We start from the raw sequence: 12,670 nt of genomic DNA, 5'->3' as shown, positions 1-12,670 counted from the left end.
TTCTTTATTCAATTATTGATGGAGAATACAACCTTAAACTTACTGCTACTCTTGCAAAGCCGGAGGGATAGCAGTCTTTTCTGTCCTCTAGAACTGAGCTTCCCATACAGTTAGCTACCAGCCTCATGCAGTTATTTAAGTTAATTAAAATTAAATAAAATTAAAAGTTTAGTTCCTCAATCACTCCAGCCACATTCTATGTGCTCAATCACCACCTTAGCTACTGGCTACCATTTTGGACAACGCAAATGTAGAACACTTTCATCATCACAGTAAACTCTATTGAATAGTGCTTGTAGAAGACCAATAATTCCCAAGTTACAGTCACAGGAGTACCAATTCCAACATTTCTGCCAAATGGACCTTTAGCTCCTAGCATTTATCTAATATTTTCTTTAATATACTCCTGTAAGTACAAATACATGATTCTTTACGGTAGCTTTCTTTTTAAAAGAATCTCTGGCCAGAGCAGGAGACTTACAAATCTGCTGACATATGCCCGGTGTGTAAATATTTCAAGGCTTCTACACTTTGTGACTACACTACTGAGACACTTTGGGGATTAGTATACCAAGGACTAAAATATGAAGGTGTGAGTCTAAAATGTTTTATAGTTAATACAGCTATTTAAGGGAAAACTTTAAGTACTTGCCTTACAAAATAATTGTTTAATTTTTAAATCAACTTAAAAACAAGACTATTTTTTAAACTGTCAGTGCCTTTCGGAAATGCTGCTCTAGATATTTCAAATTTCTTTAGTTGATCTCAAAATTGTATACTCTTACTGATTTCTTCTGACTCCTCATAGAATATCCTTTAACAAACTATACAGTATGTCACTGGCCTGCACTGAATGGCCTGATATGTGTCTGTCACACTAAACTGTACATGCATTTTTGCAGGGATATTGCTGAGGATGGTTCACCTACTTCACATAGTAGCCCTTCTTTGTGAGGACCCATAAAAGTAGTTTCTCTGGCTGGTTTTATAATACGAACAATTTGATCAGATAACTAATCATGTCTTCTTGTTTACTTTGCCCATGGAAAAAGGCCAAGCCAAATTTGTAGCCCACTTCTAATATAAGCCTAGGATCTTATGGCATATGTTTTAGGTGCAAATACCAATCTAGCTTCTTCATCTTATTTTGTGACCTTAATTTTCCCATTAAAAATTCTTATATGTACCTCTAAAAAAGTCTCCAGGACTTCCTAGGTGGCGCAGTGGTTGGGAATCCGCCTGCCAATGCAGGGGACACGGGTTCGAGCCCTGCTCTGGGAAGATTCCACATGCCAAAGAGCAACTAAGCCCATGAGCCACAACTATTGAGCCCGTATGCTGCAACTATTGAAGCCCACGTGCCTCAAGCCCATGCTCCACAACAAGAGAAGCTGCTACCATAAGGAGCCCACACACCACAATGAAGAGTAGCCTCCGGTCTCAGTAACTAGAGAAAACCCATGTGCAGCAACGAAGACCCAACACAGCCAATAAATAAATAAAATAAATAAATTTATAAAAGAATAAAAATAAAAAAATAAAAAAGTCTCCATTTCTTGATAAAAAGTTAAATTTTTAAGAATTGAAAATAATGACTTAATTAGAAATTTTAAAGTTTATTTGCATTTTTAAAAACCTACTGAGTAAATTAATAAAAACATGCAGAAATATTTAGAATTTTTTTTTCTTATTTTTCTTTTTTAATTATTCTTCTCTAGGCGCACAGGCTTAGTTGCTCTGCGGTATGTGGGATCTTCCTGGAGCAGGGATCGAACTTGTATCCCCTGCATTGGCAGGCAGATTCTTAACCACTGTCCCACCTAGGAAGCCCTCCTAGAATTTTTATAATGCTAATTCTCCTTTCAATTATTTGACTTACCAATAATATTTATAAAACCTCAATATGCTTTAAACATATCTCTAACAGCTTAAAATCTTTCCATTGAAGAGTAAAAGCATAGAATCAAAAATAAGTTTCATGAAGATTTAACTTAAAATTTAAATGTTATTATTATTATTTTATTTTTGGCCGTGTTGGGTCTTTGTTGCGGTATGTGGGATCTTTCATTACAGGGTGAGGGCTCTTTGCTGCAGCACATGGGCTTCTCTCTAGTTGTGGCAAGTGGGCTCCAGAGTGTGTGTGCTCTGTAGTTTGCAGCTCGTGGGCTTAGTTGCCCCATGGCACGTGGGATCTTACTTCCCCTACCAGGGATGGAACCCATGTCTCTTGCATTGCAGGATGGATTCTTTACTACTGGACCACCAGGGAAGTCCCCTAAATGTTATTAAGTTTTATTTAGCTATTATTAAATTAAAAAACATGCCCATAACTTAGTTGCAATAATTCTTAAGGATTAATAAAAAAGGATTTCACATTCCATCCTTATAAAATCTCTAACAAAATATTTGTATGAATTAAACTCATTTTAAAAATTCACATTTTTTACATGTCTTCTAAGTGTAAGGCCCTAGGGTTTGTAAAGGTAAGACAGTCAGTCCTTTCCTTCCAGGGGCTTACAACCTAGTAGAAAGAGAAATAAAACAAACACAAACATAACAAGAGAAATGCCAAGAAAAAAAAAAATAAAATTCTAGAAGAGGGAATAAAATCTTTAACTGGGAATGTAGACTATCACTTTAACAGTGATATTTGAGCAGAATCATAAAAAGAGAAGCAAGGTTTCCATGGACAGAAAGTGAAAGTGAAAGGGTCATCACTGAGAAAGTACAAGGTAAACAAGAGAAGGTAAGTAAGTGGACTCCTATGACTGGAGAATGAGGGGAGTGAGTAGAAAGAAGGCAAAAATGTACACAGGAGCCCAAAAGGGACCATACAAATAGAGAAACCTGGAATCAACAGAGCTGGGTTCAAGCTCTGCAACCTACCAACTATAGTACCTTAAATAAGCTGCTTAACCTCTCAACGCTCAGTTTCTTGTCTGTAAGTCAGGAATAACAGGAGTACTAACTTTAAGTGGTTCTTGTCAAAATTAAATTACCTGATGGCTATATAACACTCAGCACTGTGATCAATAAACACTAGTGGTTCATATTATTCTATATCCAAAGGGGAAGAAACAAGGGGTTCCAGAACAAAGCAGTAACATGATGAAATCTGTATTTTGAACAGATAATGCTCACAGCACTGTGCAGCAGGGACCAGAAGGGAAGAGAGAAAGCAAGCTCCTAAAGAAGGCAGAAGCTATTGGTCAGGAAAGAGGTATCAGGATCTGGATTACACAGTAAGAAGATGGAAAGCAAGACAACATGGAACACTTCCCTCTAGAAAGTACCTTTGGTAAATTATATGGATCACTAATACTGTTCTAATACTGTCCTGACCATTGTTGATCTATTGGTTTTTTAGTAGCATGCTGTTTAGTCTACTTACAATCACTGAGATGGAGACTAAACAACATGCTACTAAAAAAACCAATGGGCCAACAATGAAATCAAAGAGGAAATAAAAAAATACTTCAAGAAAAACAACAATAAAAGCACAACCATACAAAATCTATGGGATGTAGCAAAAGCAGTTCTAAGAGGGAAGTTCATAGCGACACAGGCCTTCCTCAAAGAACAAGAAAAATCCCAATTAAACAACCTAATCTTCCACCTAAAAGAATTAGAAAAAGAAGAACAAAGAAAACCTAAAATCAGCAAAAGGAAGTAATAAAGATCAGAGAGGAAATAAATAAAATAGAGATTTAAAAAAATAGAAAAAAAATCAATAAAAACAAGAGCTGGTTTTTTTTTTTTTTTAAAAAAAGGATAAACAAAATTGACAAACCTCTGGACAGGCTCACCAAGAAGAGAGGACCCAAATAAGCAAAATAAGAAATGAAAGAGCAGAGATAACAACCAATACCACAGAAACACAAAATACCATAAGAAAATATTATGGGGCTTCCCTGGGGGTGCAGTGGTTAAGCCAATGCAGGGGACATGGGTTCGATCCCTGGGTCGGGGGGATCCCACATGCTATGGAGTGGCTGTGCCTGTGCGCCACAGCTGCTGAGCCTGCGCTCTGGAACCCTCAAGCCACAAATGCTGAGCCCACGTCCTGCAACTGCTGAAACCTGTGTGCCTGGAGCCCATGCTCCTCAAAAGGAGAGGCTGCTGCAGTAAGAGGCCTGTGAGCCGAGGTGTGGAATGGCCCCTGCTCACCGCAGCTGGAGAGGGCCCATGCGCAGCGGCAAAAACCCAATGCAGCCAAAAATTAAAAAATAATAATAACAATAAATCTTAAAAAAGAAAATATTATAAACACTTATATGCCAGAAAAATGGACAACCTATAAGTAATGGACAAGTTTCTAGAAACATACAGTCTGCCAAAACTGAATCAAGAAGAAACAGATATTTTGAACAAACTGATCACTAGAAGTGAAATGGAATCTGTAATTTAAAAAACTCCCTGCAATTAGAAGTCCAGGACCAGATGGTTTCACCGAGGAATTCTACTAAACATACAAAGAACTTATACTGATCCTTCTCAAACTCTTCCACAAGACTGAAGAGGGAACACCCCCAAAGTCATTCTATGAAGCCATCATCACCCTGATACCAAAACCAAAGACACTATCAAAAAAGAAAATTACAGGCCACTATTTTTGATGAACACAGATGCAAACACCCTCAATAAAAATATTAGGAAACCGAATCCAACAACGCATAAAAAGGATCACACACCATGATCAAGGTGGATTCATTCCAGGGTCACAAAGATGGTTCAAATCTATCAATGTGATATACCACGTCAACAAAAGACAAAAACCACATGATCATCTCGATAAATGAAGAAAAAACATGATAAAATTCAACATACATTTATGAAAAACATTCTTGCCAAAGTGGGTATACAGGGAACATATCTCAACAAAATACAAGCCACTAATGACAAACTCACAGCCAAAATAACACTAAATGATGAAAAGCTGGAACTTCCTTGGTGACGCAGTGGTTAAGAATCTGCCTGCTGGGGCTTCCTAGGTGGTGCAGTGGTTAAGAATCTGCCTGCCTATGCAGGGGACACAGGTTCAATCCCTGCTCCAGGAAGATTCCACATGCCACGGAGCAACTAAGCCTGTGCGCCACAACTACTGAGCCCATGTGCTGCAACTACTGAAGCCCATGCACCTAGAGCCCATGCTCCACAACAAGAGAAGCCACTGCAGTGAGAAGCCTGCACACTGCAACGAAGAGTAGCCCCTGCTCGCTGCAACTAGAGAAAGCCCGCGCACAAGAACGAAGACCCAATGCAGCCAATAAATAAATTTTTAAAAAAAGATGAAAAGCTGACAGCCTTCCAGCTAAAATCTTAAACGAGACAAGGATATCCACTCTCACCACTTCTATTCAACATAGTATTGGAAGTCCTAGCTACAGCAATCAGACAAGAAAAATAAAAGCTATCCAAATCAGAACAGAAGGAGTAAAACTGTCATTATATGCAGATAATATGATACTCTATATAGAAAATCCTAAGGACTCCACACAAAAAATATTAGGGCTGATAAATTTAGCAAGGTAGCAGGATATAAGATTAACATAAAAATCTGTATTTCTTTACACTAACAATAAGATATCAGAAAGTAAAAAAAATAAATCCTGTTTAAAATTGCATCAAAACAAACAAAAACACCTAGGAATAACCCTAACCAAAGAGATGAAAGACTTATCTGCTGAGAACTATAAAACACTGATAAATGAAACTGAAGTTGATACAAGGAAATGGAAAAATATTCCATGCTGGAATAGTTTAAATGTCCATAATACCCAAAGCAATCTACAGATTTAATGCAACCCCTCTCAAATAACCCATGACATTTTCACAGAACTAGAACAAATAATCTTAAAATTTATATGGAAACACAAAAGACCTAGAATTGCCAAAGCAATCCTGAGGAAAAAGAACATAGCTGGAGGCATAACCCTTCCAGATTTCAGACAACAGTACAAAGCTACAGTAATCAAAAAGCATGGTATTGGCACAAAAACAGACAACATGGATCAGTGAAACAGAACAGAGCCCAGAAATAAACCCACACACCTATGATCAACTAATCGTTGATAAAGGAGGCAAGAACATACAATGGAGAAAAGACAGCCTCTTCAGCAAGGGGTGCTGGAAAAGCTGGACAGCCACATGTAAATTAATAAAGTTAGAACACTCTCTCACACCATACACAAAAATAAACTCAAACTGGCTTAAAGACAAATATAAGACATGACACCATAAAAATCCTAGAAGACAAGATAGGCAAAACATTCTCTGACATAAATCACAACAATGTTTTCTTAGGACATCTCTCAAGGCAACAGAAATAAAAACAAAAATAAACAAATAAGACCTAACCAAACTTAAAAGCTTTCGCACAGCAAAGGAAACCATCAACAAAACAAGACAACCTATGAAACGGGAGAAAGCATTTGCAAACGAAGGGACAGACAAGGGCTTAATTTCCAAAATATGCAAACAGCTCATACAATGCAATATCAGAAAAACAAAAAATCCAATCAAGAAATGGGAAGAAGAATGGGCTTCCTAGGTGGCGCAGTGGTTAAGAATCCGCCTGCCAATGCAGAGGTCATGGGTTCGATCCCAGCTCCAGGAAGATCCCACATGCCATGGAGCAAATAAGCCCGTGTGCCACAAAAAAAAAAAAAAAAAAAAAAGAAATGGGAAGAAGACCTAAACAGACATTTCTCCAAGGCAGACATACAGATGCCCAACAGGCACATGAAAAGATGCTCAACATTGCTAACTAGAGAAATACAAATCAAAACTACAATGAGGTATCACTTCACACTGGTCAAATGGCCATCATCAAAAAGTCTACAAATAATAATGCTGGAGAGGGTGTGGAGAAAAGGAATCCTCCTACACTGCTGGTGGGAATGTAAACTGGTGCAGCCACTCTGGAGGTTCCTTAAAAAAACTAAAAATAGAGTTACCATATGATCCAGCAACTCCACTCCTGGGCATGTATCTGGAAAAGGCAAAAGCTCTAATTTGAAAAGATACATGCAGTCCAATGTTCACAGTGGCACTATTTACAACAGTCAAACCTACTGTATAGCACAGAGAACTCTACTCAATATTCTGTAATACTTATATGGGTAAAGAATCTGAAAAAGAATGAATATATGTATAACTGAATCACTTTGCTGTACACCTGTGAAACTAATACAACACTGTAAATCAACTATACTCCAATAAAATTTTTTAAAAAAGGCCAAGACATGGAAGCTACCTAAGTTTTTATCAACAGATGAATGGATAAAGATGTGGGGGGGGGGGGGGGAGGGCGGTGTGTGGAGAGAGAGAGAGAAATAATACTCAGCCATAAAAAGGAATGAAATAATACCATTTGCAGCAACATGAATGGACCTAGAGATTATCATACTAAGTGAAGCAAGTCAGACAAAGACTATATATAATCACTTATATTTGGAATCTAAAAAATAATACAAAGGAACTTATTCACAAAACAGAAACAGACTCAAAGACATAGAAAACAAACTTATGGTTATCAAAGGGGATGGAGGGGGAGGGATAAATTGGGAGTATGGGATTAACAGATGCATATTACCATATATAAAATAGATAAATAACAGGGATTTACTGTATAGCACAGGGAACTATATTCAATATCTTGTAATAAACTACAATGGAAAAGAATTTTTAAAAAATCAGAATATATATATATATATATATGTATAACAGAATCATTTTGCTGCACACCTGAAACTAACAGAATATTATAAATCAACTATACTCAAAAAAGAAAAAAAAGAATGTGTTTTTTTCACATACTGTTTTATAGTACTGTACCAGTCAGCTCAGGCTGCATAACAAAATACCATAGCTGAGTGGCATAAAAACAGAAATTTATTTTCTCATATTGCTGGAGTATAGAGTTGAAGATCAGGGTACCAGCATGGTCAAATTCTAGTGAGAGCCCTCTTCCTGGCTTGCAGACAGCAGTCTTCTCACATGTGCCCAGATGACCTTTCCTCCGAGTATGCATGCGGAGGGGGAGAAAGATCTCTTTCTCTCTTCCACTCTTCTTATAAAGCCACCAATCCTACTGGATTAGGACCCCACCCTTACGATCTCATTTAACCTTAATTACCTCCTCAAAGTCCCATTTCTAAATATAGTCACACTGAGGGTTAGGGTTTCAACATATGAATTGAGAAGGAAGAGGAGCACAATTCAGTCCATAGTAAGTATATTATCAAACTTGTTGACTTTAGGTAAAAAGTGTATTTCAGTATAATTTTAATTATAAAAAGTGAAGTTGAGCATTTTTCATATGCTTAAGAGACAGCTATATTTTCTGTAAATTGGCTATTCATATTTGCCTGTTTCATGGATTGATGATCTTTAAAATTCCAAATCCAACCATTCCCCAGAATGTTTCTCATTGCGTGGGAGATCCTTAATAAGACCCAAGCAACGTATCAAAAAACACAAACAAAATCCCTGTATATTTAACAGTATATATGTTGAATTTCTCAAAATGATCTGATGCCAGTAAAATACCCTATACAGAAAAAGGGAGCTTTTCCATGATAATGGCTTATTTTCCTAAGCCAGGCTCCAGTAGAATAAAGAACTTTTTTTCCCTTTCAGTTGCATAATTTTTTTTAATTTTATTTATTTTTTAGCTTATTAGCTGCATTGGGTCTTCGTTGCTGCCCTTGGGCTTTCTCGTTGCGGTGAGTCGGGGCTACTCTTCATTGCAGGACGCAGGCTTCTTATTCAGGTGGCTTCTCTTGTTGCAGAGCACGAACTCTAGGCATGCAGGCTTCTGTAGCTGCGGCACGAGGGCTAAGTAGTTGTGGTTCGTGGGCTCTAAAGCACAGGCTCAGTAATTGTGGCACACAGGCTTAGTTGCTCCGCAGCATGTGGTATCTTCCCAGACCAGGGATCGAACCTGTGTTCCCTGCATTGGCAGGCGGATTCTTAACCACTGTGCTACCAGGGAAGCCCCCAGTTGCATAATTTTTAAGAGGAAGAAATATTCTAGAAAACTAATGAAAACCAATTCTTGATTATGTTGTGAATTTCTACTTTCAATGGGCTCCTTTCTATTAATCATTCCAGAATACAAGTCTTACCTAATAAAATGGTTTAATGCTTTCTAAGCATTCTTTTCTCACGAGGGGGGGAAAAGCTGCTTGTGATAGGGACCAAGATTAGAAAAGCAACAGAGGTGGTAACAAGCTGAGTAACTGTCAGTAATTGTCACTGGCTATTTATTTAGTTTATTCCTCTAGAGCAGTACTTCTCTATGGGGGTGATTTTTGCCCTCCAGAAGATATGTGGTGATGTCCTCCTGAGACATTTCTGGTTGTTACAACTTGTGGCACTGGTATCTGGTGGGTATAGGTTAGGGATGCTACTAAACATACTACAATAAACACTCCAAAGAACAAAGAATTCTCTGACCCAAAATGTCAACAGTGTTGAAAGTTGAGAAATGCTGCTCTGGGGAATAAAGGAGTCAAGAATATAGTGGGACTGGAAAATGTGGAAGGAAGTTGGCAACCTTCTGAAAACTAGGCATGCCTATATTTCCTTTCCTAGCCTACTGCAACCTTGATTAAAAGAAGAAAGAGGAAATGAAAGAAACACCAAAAGAGCTAGCAGGGTAGAAGCAAAAGAGGCCTTTAGTTTGGCCTCTTTCCAAATCCGCCCCCTTGCTTTTCTGGATTTACTTTCTACAAACCGTGCCAGTGACTTCTCTTGAATGTGCAAAATGAAGTCTGTTTCCAGCCCATGTGAGAAAGTAACAGAATTTCATCATCAAGTTATCAAATTCTCACCCGTCATGTGCTCATTTTGCCCACTTTGGACTCATCTGTTTTTGCTTTTGCATTAAAGATGGCTTCAAGAATAAAAAACAGATCATCTCATCTTTCTATAACTATTTTGTGGAAGTTACTTTTTATGGTATTAACTCATACTTATCCTAAATAAAAAGTTCTAATACTTGCAAATAAAACTCCTTCAAGCAACACTACATTTTGAAAGATATTTAATGTGAGCAGTTTAAAGTTCATGTCATTAAAATTCTGTCAATAAAATGTTAGATGAGGTAGGAAGTTGTCGAGTTTTTAATTCTACTTAAATAATTTTTTACATATTAACAAAATAGCTTCAGAATTTAACATTATCTGAACATAGAATTTATTACTACACACTTTTAAAAAAGGAATATGAGTTTTATTCTAAGTGCAATGGAAAACCATTGTTTTAATGTACATTTATTTTTTATTTTTTTAAATAAATAAATTTATTTTATTGGCTGTGTTTGGTCTTTTTTGCTGTGTGTGGGCTTTCTTTAGTTGCGGTGAGTGGGGGCTACTCTTTGTTGTGGTGCACGGGGCTCCTCACTGCCATGGCTTCTCTTGTGGAGCACAGGGCTCCTCACTGCCATGGCTTCTCTTGCTGTGGAGTACAGGCTCTAGGCACATGGGCTTCAGTAGCTGCAGTACATGGGCTCAATAGTTGTGGCTCAGGGGCTCTATAGCACAGGCTCAATAGTTCTGGCGCACGGGCTTAGTTGCTCCGCGGCATGTGGGATCTTCCTGGAGCAGGGATTGAACCCGTGTCCCCTGCATTGGTAGGGAGATTCTTAACCACTGCGCCACCTAGGAAGCCCCATTTAATTTACTTAAAAAAAATTTTTTTAACTGAAGTATGATGAGTAATGTACACTAATGTTAATTAGAAGATAGTTAACTCTACACCCCCTACCCCAGGTAAGCACCACCCAGGTCAAGATATAGAGCACTTCTAGCACCACAGGTTTTTTTATACTCAGTTAATTTGAAAAGTTGAATACTAAAGTCATTTGATGCCAAGTAAATCTTCACAGTAACTTTTTCTAATAATAAATCAGATCATAGTAAATAAACTCCAAGAGGGCAAGGGCATTCTCTTTTCAATGGTCCCTACTGAATACCCAGCACCTAGAACTTAGTATCTAACAGGCACTTACTGAAAAAAGTTGACTACTGAGCAAAGGTAAACTAATTTAACACTAAAGTATTTCCCAGAAATAAATGTAATTATTACTTTAGTATCACTTTTTTAGGACAGTATTTAATTGAGAAGAATTTCAAGGACTCTGTTTCTATACACAGACAGAAGGCACTAAACTCTAGATGAGCTGCTGAGAAAATTATTCAATGTGGATTCTGACTTTCATCACTAATCTCCAACAAGATTTTCTGAATATGGCATACCAGAGGAGCTGATTCACTGAATACCATTTCTCTTTGACATAAATCAAAACACTTTTTTCCATTTTATTTTTTCTTTGCTTTTTAATTAGTTCTGATTATCTTTAATTCAAACTTTTTGGAACTTCCTTAGTTCCAAAGATCTCATCCTGAATGCCCAGCAAAATTTTTTAAAAAAATCCTTTTTCCAGTGTGAGTCTCCAGATTAGTTAATGGTTGCCTAACAATCACTGTTTTGAGAAGACAAAAAAAAATGTAGGGATTGGGTAAAGAGTAGGCTGTCACCTAGCCACTGCAACACAGCTGTAGTGGAAAGAATGCAGGGGGGACCCAGGGTGGGTGGGGGGGGGCATAGATTAGAGAATGACAATTGGTTTCTAGAACACAAAAAATACAGCTGGGGCTTTCACTCTATTTTGGCCGGACCTGAGAATTATACCATGCCTGCAGCGACAATGTATTCAGTCAAAGAATAGACCCAAAATCCTCTAAATTAGGATACATAAACAAAGAACCTTCAGCTCTAGGGTCACGTAAACGGTCAAAACTAAAAACAAATGTTTTAAATCAGTTAAAAGCAAACAGTCAGCTTCAGTTAGAATCATTTCAATTTCAGTAAACATCATTATTGCTTAAAATGAACTGCTATTTGCCAATTTCCTCTCTTACTCCAATTACATCTACTATCTTCATTCAGTAAACTAACACAATAGCAGTAGTATTATTAGGGGTATTTCTAAGCCTCTTGGCAATGTGAAAGCAAGGTAGGAAACTAACATTCATTGAGTGTAACAGTTGCTATGCAAAGCACTTGACATAGGCTATCTCATTTAATTTCCTCAAATTTTCTAAAAAAAGTAATCCCAGTTCTGTAATAAAGTGAATATTTCATCTCTATTTTTAATAGTTTGTCTTATGCTAAATGCTAAATTCAAAGGGCAAGAGTAAAGCAAAGTTACTGTCATGTCTATAGCATGAATGCTATATGTGCTTTGGTATTTACTAAAATAAGAACACTACAGGATCAATGATCTTTCCAGATTTAAAGAGATTTAAAAATCAAGAATATTACTATTTTGGGGGTACTAATTATGTGCCAGATGATGTATTAAGGGCTTTACATTTTAAAATGGAGACAGGCATTAAGACCCTTGCATTACAAATCAGGGTCAGAAGTCAAGTGAAGGAAGAAAGGGATTATAATCACAAAAAAAACAAGAAAGTTACAGAATCAAAATCTTCACCTGCCTCTGTCCCTCTGATTTGAAAACACTGTTACCTCTTTCTTGGATTATTATTATCTTTTAAAAATACACACCAGTAACAAAAAATAATAGAACAAATTTAAATGCTAATGTAATTTTGACATTGGGAATCCATGCAGGAACACTCTGCGCTTAAATGGGCAAGGC

General features: G+C 37.3%; 1 protein-coding gene across 3 annotated transcripts in view; it reads right to left on the bottom strand.

The window, feature by feature from the left end:
* PRKD3 (protein kinase D3) overlaps nt 1–12,670 on the bottom strand; it is a 79,582-nt gene that overhangs the window by 39,815 nt on the left and 27,097 nt on the right. The window lies entirely within an intron of this gene.

The sequence above is a fragment of the Hippopotamus amphibius genome, chromosome 7 (genome assembly GCF_030028045.1).
Source record: "Hippopotamus amphibius kiboko isolate mHipAmp2 chromosome 7, mHipAmp2.hap2, whole genome shotgun sequence".
NCBI classification, from domain to species: Eukaryota; Metazoa; Chordata; class Mammalia; order Artiodactyla; family Hippopotamidae; genus Hippopotamus; species Hippopotamus amphibius.
The sequence above is the reverse complement of the archived record's forward strand: the minus strand, read 5'-3'. Positions and strand labels throughout refer to the sequence as shown.